The 10,277-nt window shown below is 38.9% G+C and overlaps 1 pseudogene; it reads right to left on the bottom strand.

Annotated features, from left to right (window-relative positions):
• Positions 1 to 918: 918 nt before the first annotated feature.
• The window catches only part of LOC132680449 (glyceraldehyde-3-phosphate dehydrogenase pseudogene), a 34,234-nt pseudogene continuing 24,875 nt past the window's right edge, over positions 919 to 10,277 (bottom strand).

Below are 10,277 nucleotides of genomic sequence, written 5' to 3'. Positions count from 1 at the left end.
AATTTTTTTGTTAAATAAAGTAAAAGAGAAATAAAGACTTTCTTAGACAAATAAAACTTGAAGGAATTTGTTGCCAATTGACCTGCTTTATAAGAAATGTTAAAGGAGGTTATTTAGAGGAAAGGAAAAGAATATAGGTCAGAAACTCAGATAGGCATAAAATAAGCAGGAGCATCAAAGGAGGGATAAGTTAAGGTAAGATAAAACATGCAAGATGTTAGTTTGTGCCAGTATTGACAGTCTTAGTACTGTTCTAGACATAAAGGACATAAGGTATAAATGAAAATGAAATACACACATACATGAAAGTAAAATCATTTTTTCAGAAATAAAGGGTTGGGGTTTTTTCATAGGATGTTTACCTAAGACTTTCCACTAGACTAAATATAAAAGTAGAAAACAGTTTTCCAGGGCACCAGGAGGCTCAGTTGGTTAAGCATCCAACTCTCGATTTCGGTTCAGGTCATGATCTCAGGGTTCGTGGGATTGAGTCCCTACATCGAGCCCTGCATTGGGCTCCACACTGATAGCACAGAGCCTGTCTGGTATTCTCTCTCCCCCTCTTTCTCTGCCTCTGCCCAATTCGTGTGTGTAAATGCACACACACTCTCTTTCTCTCTCTAAAAAACAAACAAATAAATAAATAAATAATAACATAAAAACTTTTTTAAAAAGAGTTAAATTTCCATTAATATGTGAATAATCAGAAAGCATTATGGCATTATGATTACTTGTAACAGAACAAGAAAGACATCAGGGATCTGCTTCCCTAACAGGCATCTTGGATTTTTTTTGTTTGTTTGTTTGTTTGTTTTGTTTTGTTTGTTTGTTTGTTTGACTGGATACAGTATCCTTTATTGGTGGTACATGACAAGGTAGGTTTCCCCAAACCCTCACCTTCTTCAGGGGATCTGGGATGGAAACTGGGTAGAGGTCAGGAGATTCTCAGTGTGCTGTGAGATGAAATGGGGCAAGGTCTCCCCAACAGCTGAGGGCCTCTCTCTTCCTCTTGCTCTCACTGGGGCTGGTGGTCCAGGGGGCTCTTACTCTTTGGAGGTCATGTGGACCATGAGGTCCACCACCCAGGTGGTATGGCCAAATTCATTATCATATCAGGAAATGAGCTTTACAAGGTGGTCACTGAGGGCAATGACAGCCTCAGCATCAAAGGTGGAAGAATGGGTGTCACTGTTAAAGTCGCAGGAGACAACCTGGCCCTCAGTGTAGCCCAGGATGCCTTTGAGGGCACCTTCTGATTTCTGCTTCACCAGCTTCTTCATGTCATTGCATTTGACAGCTTTCTCCAGCAGAGCAGATCCGTGACTGACACGTTGGTGGTGGGGACACAGAAGGCCATGCCAATAAGCATCCCATTCAGCTCAGGGATGACCTTGCTTATAGACTTATTGGCACCAGTATCAGCAGGGACGATGTTCTGAGCAGCCCCTTGGCCATCATGCCACAGCTTTCCAGAGGGGTTGTCCATGGTTTTCTGGGTGGCAGTAATGGTATGGACTATTGTCATGAGTCCCTCTAAGATGCCAAAGTTGTCATAGATGACCTTGGCCAGAGAAGCCAAGCAGCTGGTGGCGCAGGAGGCATTGCTGACCATCTTGAGGGAGTTGTCTTACTTCTCGTGGGTCACGCCCTTCACAAACATGAGGGCATCAGCAGAAGGGGCAAAGATGATGACCCTCTTAGCCTCAACCTCCAGGTGAGTCCCAGCCTTCTCCATAGTGGGGAAGCCTCCAGTGGACTTCACAACACACTCAGCACCAGCATCACCCCATTTGTTGCTGGTGGGATCTCACTCCGGGAAGGTGGAGATGGGCTCCACTTGTCCACTGAGGACAAGTTTCCCATTCTCGGCCTTGACTGGACGGTGGAATTTGCCATGGGTGGAATCATATTGGAACAAGTAAACAATGTAGCTGACGTCAATGAAGGGGTCATTGCTGGTGACAGTTTCCACTTTCCCAGAGTTAAAAGCAGCCCCGGTGACCTGGTACCCAATACGGCCAACTTCATTTACTCCGACCTTCACCACTGTGACTTGCAGATGTGGCTGGCACTGCACCAGAAGACGCAGCTGTCTGTCAAACGGGGAGGAGCAGAAAGCCTGATTTTGTTGATTTTAGTTATACTCAGTGGTGTGGCAGTTACTATTTAACAACCCTCTCCTGTGGGCCAGTATGGTCTGTGCCAGCACACTTTCCCCCATTTAAGGCAAAGATGTTCAGCTTTCCCTGATATCATTTTGCCTATTGTCACTGACAAAGCCCAAGTTTGTTCAACAATGTATTCACCGAGAAATTTTCCAGCTTTGAAGAGCCCCCTGACCAAGTGAAATTTAATTTGAAATTAGAAATGAGGTCAACAATGTTACTCTACTAAAACAGTGGTTAAGTCCATGGGACTTTTTTATTTTTAAGTCCTTGGGATTTTAGACAGTCAGACTGAAATCCTATTAATTCCTAGAAGACATGATTCTGAGCTTGCCACTTAACCTCTGTAAACCACTTTTCCATATCTCTAAGTTGAACATAATACGAGCGCTGCCTTACTGTTTCATAACAATTAAACTAAATAATCCATGTAATGTATATCCTGTAATCACCATATGTGCATAGACATACACAGACAAAAAAAAAACACTCAAATTACATTATCTACTCTTATTCTTTGAGAAAAACCAGAGTATTTACAGCTATAAACTTCCAAACTAATAGTCTATCTTGTGTAAAAATGAATTCGCTTTCCTGAGTTATTTATAGTGGCACTTGAAATTTATTTTCAAAAATGAACAAGTACATTTAATTTAAAATTAATAAGACCATTATTGTGTATTCATTAAAATTTCATGTGATTATTGGAAGCGTTTATAAGGTACGCAGTGGACTCATTATATAGAGAGACAGTAATTAAGCTTTAATAAATGGAATTTGAAACAATCATTTATAAAAATATATTATTGAATTTGAGACCTCTTATTTTAAAATCTATCTATAGTAGCTATTCACTAGAGGCAAAATAAGAAATTATATGTTTTGTGAATATTTAAACAAATAGAATTAATTTTAGGAACGGAAGACAAAGGGTAAGTCTTCCAGTCAGAACCAATCTCCTGTCTGCTAGAAAACCATGTTGCAGTCAGGACAGTCTCCTGACTTTCTTTTCTGCATCTTCTCCTTTTTTAATAATCAAGGTCATTACTTAATGATGTCAACAGTGCCTCCTTTCTTCCTGCAAACAGTGACAATAAATGGCAGGTTTGTACACGTGTTGTCACGAAGGTCAGGATATAATTGACATCACTAATAATACCTGGGTGGTTTAATTTAATTTGCAGATAATTTCTCTGGTTTGCTTTTTTTTTTTTTTTCCTTATTTGCGATTTTGCAAGGGAAATGGCAATGTCTAATTTCACTTCTTTAAAACATTTGGTCACTCGAATAGCTAAATTATAAATTTCAAGAAGGCACCATGAATATTTTTTTTACAATTTTTCCCCCAGCTACTAGCACAGTGCCTGGAATGTAACTAGGGCGGATTTAATAAAGTTTTCTCAAGTGAACGAATGAATCAATGAATGAACGCACGAATGAACAAATAACGAAAATAGTGCAAAAATGTCTCAGAAATTACTAGAATTGTTCAGAGTAGTACTTTCTTACCTCACTTGTAAGCTCCTTTATTTTTTCTTTAGAGTACTTCTTATAGTGTGACAATACATGTTATATGATTATTTGATTAATGATTACCTCTCCCACTAGATTGTTCTACTAGGACAGGAGCAAGCACTTAGTAAGCACTCAGTAAACAATGATCAAGGAATGAATGGCTCCTGTTTAGGTAGCCCATTAATTAGTAGACATCAAAGTTCTACTTTAAAGTCCTATGCCCCACTTTATATGACAAGAAAACTCTGCAATAAAAGGCAAGTCTAGGGGTGCCTGGATGGCTCAGTTGGTTAAGCATCCAACTCTTGATTTCAGCTCAGGTCATGATCTCACAGTTCATGGTTCAAGTAGTGGGCTCCACACTAAGAGTGCAGCACCTGCTTGGGATTCTCTCTCTCTTCCTCTCTGTCTGCCCCTCCCCCAATCTCGCTCCCATGCTCGCTCTTAAAATAAACTTTTTTTTAAAAAAAAGCAAGCCTATTTGATAATATTTTGTTAATGTTTATTTATTTTTGAGACAGAGACAGAGTGTGAGTGGGAGAGGGCAGAGAGAGAGAGGGATACACAGAATCTGAAGTAGGCTCCAGGCTCTGAGCCCGACATAGGATGATAATATTTATTATACATTGGCATATGCCCCAAGATTTTCAGTTGTCCTTTATACATGAGAAGTCTTTAGAGATAGAGTTTCATCTCATTTTCTCTGAATAAACATGACATGCAGACCAGCATTTGTATCCTCACGTTTAAAATATTTAATATATATTCTAGAGGTGCTGGGTGGCTCAGTTGGTTAAATGTCTGACCCTTGATTTTGGCTCAGGTCGTAATCTCACGATTTGTGAGTTTGAGCCTGCATGAGGCTCTGCAGTGACAATGCAGAGCCCAGTTGGGATTCTCTCTCTCTCTCTCTCATGCTCTGCTCCTCCCCCCTCCACTCCTCACTCTCATTCTCTCTCTCAAAATAAATAAACTTAAAAACATTTTTATAAAATACATAACATATATTCTAAAATATACAACATATTATAAATTATAATACTTTAATTTTTTTAATGATTTTATTTTTATTTTTATTTTTGAGAGACAGACAGTGCCAGCAGGGAAGGGGCAGAGAGAGAGGGAGACACAGAATCCGAAGCAGGCTCCAGGCTCTGAGCCGTCAGCACAAAGCCCGACACGGGGCTCGAACTGACAGACTGCGAGATCATGACCTGAGCTGAAGTCGGACGTCCAACTGACTGAGCCAGCCAGGCGCCCCTAAACAGTATTATTTTAAGTGCTCTATTTCTCATCAGCCAAGTAAGCTCCAGTTATTGGTCCAACTACTTTACCTTGTTTTTGAAGGTGGGACCAGTAATATTATAAAACAAAACATGTATCTGGTCAGGTCTCAGTGTGCACCACAAAGGTGTCTGTGATTCGTGGTCCATATGAAACCAAAATATATTCAATATATAGCCCTACATATCGTCAGGGTAACTTTTGGGTCTCTTTTTACACTCCAAGGGAAAATGCTGTGGAAAACTCCCTATACACAAACCAACAGGCTTTCTCACATATTTCCCTCTCTCTTTTCAAAGGTGAAATAAATTTAATCTGAACACTAAGGAGTCTCTTATGTAAATGTAAATTAACAAATGTAAAGCAACAGTAGCATTAATAATAGCTACCAATTATTAAAGGTCTATTACCTTCTTAGCAGTGCACTAAATCCCTATTCCTTAAAGCTATTCCTCACGACAACACTGAAAATAAACATAAGTCTCATTTTAATATTCTTCTCAAGATTGTGTAGTTGTTAACAAAGGGCACAGCTGGTATGTGAATACAGCATAAGTCCATACGAATACAGCAGAGATTTTCAACCCTGAGGCTGTTGACATTTTAAGCCAAGTAATTCTTTGGTTTGAGTGGGGTACCCTGTGCTTCTACCCAACAAATGCCAGTGAATCCCCCTCCCAGTTGCAACAACCAAAAACGTCTCCAGATATTGTCAAACGTCACTTAGAGGGTAAAATCTCCCCCACTCCCTACCCTTCAAAGCCCCACCTATCTCAAGCCATCACCCCCACCCTTGTCCTCCACCCCCATTGAGGACCACTGGAACACAATGCAGTTTCTTCACTATCATTAGGGAATGAAGGGGGGTAAGCCTAAGAGTCCAGCATTCAAATTTAACCTATTTTAGCATGTACTAAAATTGTAAAAACCGGGTATACAGTTATCTGGCAATTTAACCAAGGAAACTTCTACCTTGACAAGATATCCTAGGTAAACCAAACTTTACAAGGTAAGGTATTGTTTATTTTCTTGTGCCTTGTTTGGAAATGCTTCAATTTGGGGAAACGAAAGGAGCAAAATGGACAAAAACAGAAGTATATTGAGGTTTTCATCTGCAAGTTCCATACATTTAAGGAATTCAAGTAGGTTAGTGGAATTAAATCTGTGAGTTAAAAATGAGAGACAGGATTCCACTTCCTGTTTGTTTTCCAATGATTTTTTTGGAAACGGGGTTCACCCTGAAGTAAGAGTCATGAATGCTGTTTCTTCAGGTCCTATATCGTCTCTCACTTCTGTCTAAAGTCAGAGGATCAAAATTGCAAATGATTTTTCTAACTGAAGAAATCAATTAAAAGGATACCTTGGAATTCTGAACAGCAATTGCTGAAGGGTAGTTGTGAAAATGAATTGTTGGCTCATGTTTACTCATTTTGTGAGAACAAATACAACCTTTGTTTCTCACACACAGTATTACACCGCTGTGTTTTGTTTTTGCTTCTGATTTTGGCATTCTTGGTTTCAGGTTTCGCTTGAGATTTAAAGACGGATAGTACTGCGTAGTCAGTTACTTTAAGCCACAGCTTTGTCACGCCATATCAGAGGTGAAGTAAATTTACCTGCTAACAGTAGTCACCAGATTTTTTGTTCCTAAAGAAGACTGTTTAGTTATTCTCCTGCTCCATAAAACAAGTTGTATGTAAATATCTTATATCTCCACAACACCAAGATTGATATAGCATTCCTCTAGAGTCAATGAACCTTAAAAATTAAATATGGGGGCACTTGGCTAGGCTCAGTCAATTAAGCCTCCAACTCCTGGTTTGGGCTCAGGTCATGATCTCACAGTTCATGAGTTCAAGCCCTGCATCGGGCTCTGCACTGACAATGCAAAGCCTGCTTGGGATTCTCTCCCTCCCTCTCCCTTTCTCTCTGCCCCTCCCCTGCTCAGATGCGGTCTCGGATGCTCCCTTGCACTCTCTCTCTTTCAAAATAAATACATCATACACTTTAAAAAATATTCAAGAAATTAAATATCAATAACAGACTTTCTTTTCCAACCGTGATGAAGTAACTGATATCAGTGAGCCCTTCTGAGAAAACAACTGTAAAATTGGACTATATATATCTGAGCGATGATTTTCGGGAACTGGACAATAGGCAGCCAGCTGAGAAAAGGAGAGCACGCAAAACCGGCTCCACATTTATCATAGTTTTCTGCCTATGAGCACTTGCTGGAAGGTGCACAGAAGGGGAGACCCCAAGCACAGGCTGGAGGGCAAGACCATCCGAGTTGAGGAGTAAGGTGGTTGTTTGGATCTGCAGAAACAGCTGACTTTATAAGGCAGAGTTGAAAAAAAACAGAAAGTCCGAGGGCCCAGAGGTCAGTGTGAGAGTTTGCCTCAAGCTCTTGGCTGAGGACAGGGCCATGTGTGTAAACAGTGACATTCCACAAGTGGAGCAGTGCAAAGAGAGACAAGAGTCCTGACCAAGCCAGGGGCAGGAATGCCACCAAGCACATTTGCCATAGTGCTGAGATCCTCAACGGTCACACCTTACAACTCAGGACTATGCCCTAGATTGAAAGCCATGACCCAGGACCAAGGACCGAAGTGAAACAAGCCTCCAAACAAGCCCAACAGGCACAAGAGGATCCATTAATAACTGCCTGCCAAGAGAAGAAAAAGAAAGAAAAAACACCGATGTATAAAGAAAGACAATATATTCTGGTGGCAGGAGGGGTAAGGAATTCTAAACGTGTATAAACCTATCAACAAAGCTCAAAAACACGAAAAGAAAAAATGGACAGAATCAAATCCAAAGCACTGGTGGACATGTTTTAAATCATTAACATATAAAATGCAGAGTTGAGGCGTTCGTTTGAATTTTGATAATTATGTATGCCCATTCCCATAACTGCCACACATATACACACACAAAAACAAGCTACGGCACATTTTTGTCACCTCAAAAATTTCCTAATACCCTTTTCCAATCAAATAACTACCACAGTCCCCAACAACAACCCTGATTTCTTTACCATAGATTAGTTTTGTCTCTGGAGTTCCTGTAAATAGAATCATATAGAATGTATTCTTTTTGTGTCCAGTTTTGTTTGCATATATAATGATTAAACATTAAGCTTCAAACCCCTTGTTGCATACATCCATAGCTTTATTGCTATAGACTTTTCCATGTGGGAACATATCACAATTTGTTTATCCATATTCTTTTTGAAGGACATTTGGGTTGTACCCACATTTTGTATCCAGTTTTCGCCTATTATGAACAAGGCCACTATAAACATTCTTTTACAAGTCTTTCTGTGAATATGTTTTTATTTCTCTTGAAAAATACCTAAGAATGAAACTGCTAGGTCATAGGATATTTATGTTTAACTTTAAAAAAAAATTTTTTTTAAGTTTATTCGTTTTTCAGAGACGGAGAGAGACAGAGCATGGCGGTGAAGGGGCAGAGAGGGGGAGACACAGAATCTGAAACAGGCTCCAGGCTCTGAGCTGTCAGCACAGAGCCCAGCGCGGGGCTTGAACTCACAGACCATGAGATCATGACCCGAGCTGAAGTCGGACACTCAACCAGCTGAGCCACCCAGGCGCCCCTATGTTTAACTTTATAAAGAACTGCCAAATATTATTCCAAAGCCGTGGCATTGCTTTAATCTTCCATAGAAGAATGTCGAAGAATTACAGGAGCTCCACGTGTTCACCAATATTGGGCATTTTTATATATAGATACAGTTATAGACACAGAGATAAATATATAGATATAGATATGTTGTTGTTAGATATATAGATATCATTTTTCTGCTATTCTAATAAACGTGAAATGGTATCTCACTGTGGTTTGAATTTTTTCTTTCCTTGATGAGAAATGATGATAAACATCTTATTATGTGTTTAATGAATGTTCATATATCATCTTTTGTGAAGTGTCTATTGACGCAATTTGCACATTTTTAAAATCTGGGACATTCATGCTTCTATGATTGAATTTACAGTGTTCCTTGTATTTTTTTAGGCAACTCAAATGTATGTGTTATAACTATTTTTCCCACTTTCTGGCTTTTATATTAGTTTTATATTTTGTGTTTATTTATTTATTTCATGATGTCTTTTGATGAAACCCACTTTATCAATAATTTCATTGAAAGTTTGTCCTTTTTTATGCATCAACCAAGAAATCTTTGACTCCACCAACATCCCAGAGATATTCTCTCTTATTTTCTTATTTTCTTTTTCTAGTGTAAGCATTATGGCTGTGTTTTAACTTTTCAGTAAATTAACCATCACAAATTATTTTATTTATTTTTTCATTGAAGTATAGTTAACATACAGTGTTACATTAGTTTCAGGTGTACAATATAGCGATTCAACAATTCAATACATTGCCCAGTGTTGTCAAGGTAAATGTACTATTAATCCCCTTCATCTATTTTACTCTTCCTCCGCTCACCTTCCCTCTGGCAAGCACCAGTTCATTGTCTGTATTTAAGAATCTGTTTCTTTGTCTTTTTTCTTTGTTCATTCAATTTGTTTCTTAAATTCCACATGTAACTAAAATCATACAGCATTTGTCTTTCTCTGATTTATTTCACTTAGCATTATACCTTCTAGCTCCATCCATGTCATTGCAAATGGCAAGATTTCATTCTTTTTTGTGGTTGAGTAGTATTCCATTGTATATATGTACCACATTTTCTTTATTCATTCATCTATGAACGGACACATGGGTTGGTTGCTTCCATCGTTTGGCTACTGTATATATGCTATAATAAACATAGGGGTGCGTCTTTCTTTTTGAGTTAGTGTTTTCATTGTCTTTGGGTACATATCCAACAGTGAAATTACTGGATCATACGGTAATTCTACCTTTAATTTTTTGAGGAACGTCCACACTTGGTTTCCACACTGGCTGCATCAATTTGCATTCGCAGCAGTGCAGAGGGTTACTTTCTCTCTGCGTCCTTGCCAACACATGCCATTTTTTGTCTTTTTGATTCAAACTATTCTGACAAGTGTAAGGTGATACCTCATTGTGGTTTTGATTTGCATTTCTCTGATGGTTAGTGATGTTGAGTATTTTTTATGTGTCTGCTGGCCATCTGTATATCTTTTTGGAAAAATGTCTATTCAGATCCTCTGCTCATTTTTTAATCAGGCTGTTTGGTTGTTTGGTGTTGAGTTGTGTAAGTTCTTTATATATTTTGAATATTAACCCTTTATCAGATATATCATCTGTAAATATCTTCGCCCATTGAATAGGTTGCCTTGTCATTTTGTTGATGGTTTCCTTTCC

This window comes from Panthera onca, chromosome A1 (assembly GCF_046562875.1).
Source record: "Panthera onca isolate mPanOnc1 chromosome A1, mPanOnc1 haplotype 2, whole genome shotgun sequence".
NCBI classification, from domain to species: Eukaryota; Metazoa; Chordata; class Mammalia; order Carnivora; family Felidae; genus Panthera; species Panthera onca.
This window is presented reverse-complemented; position numbering and strand designations above follow the sequence as displayed.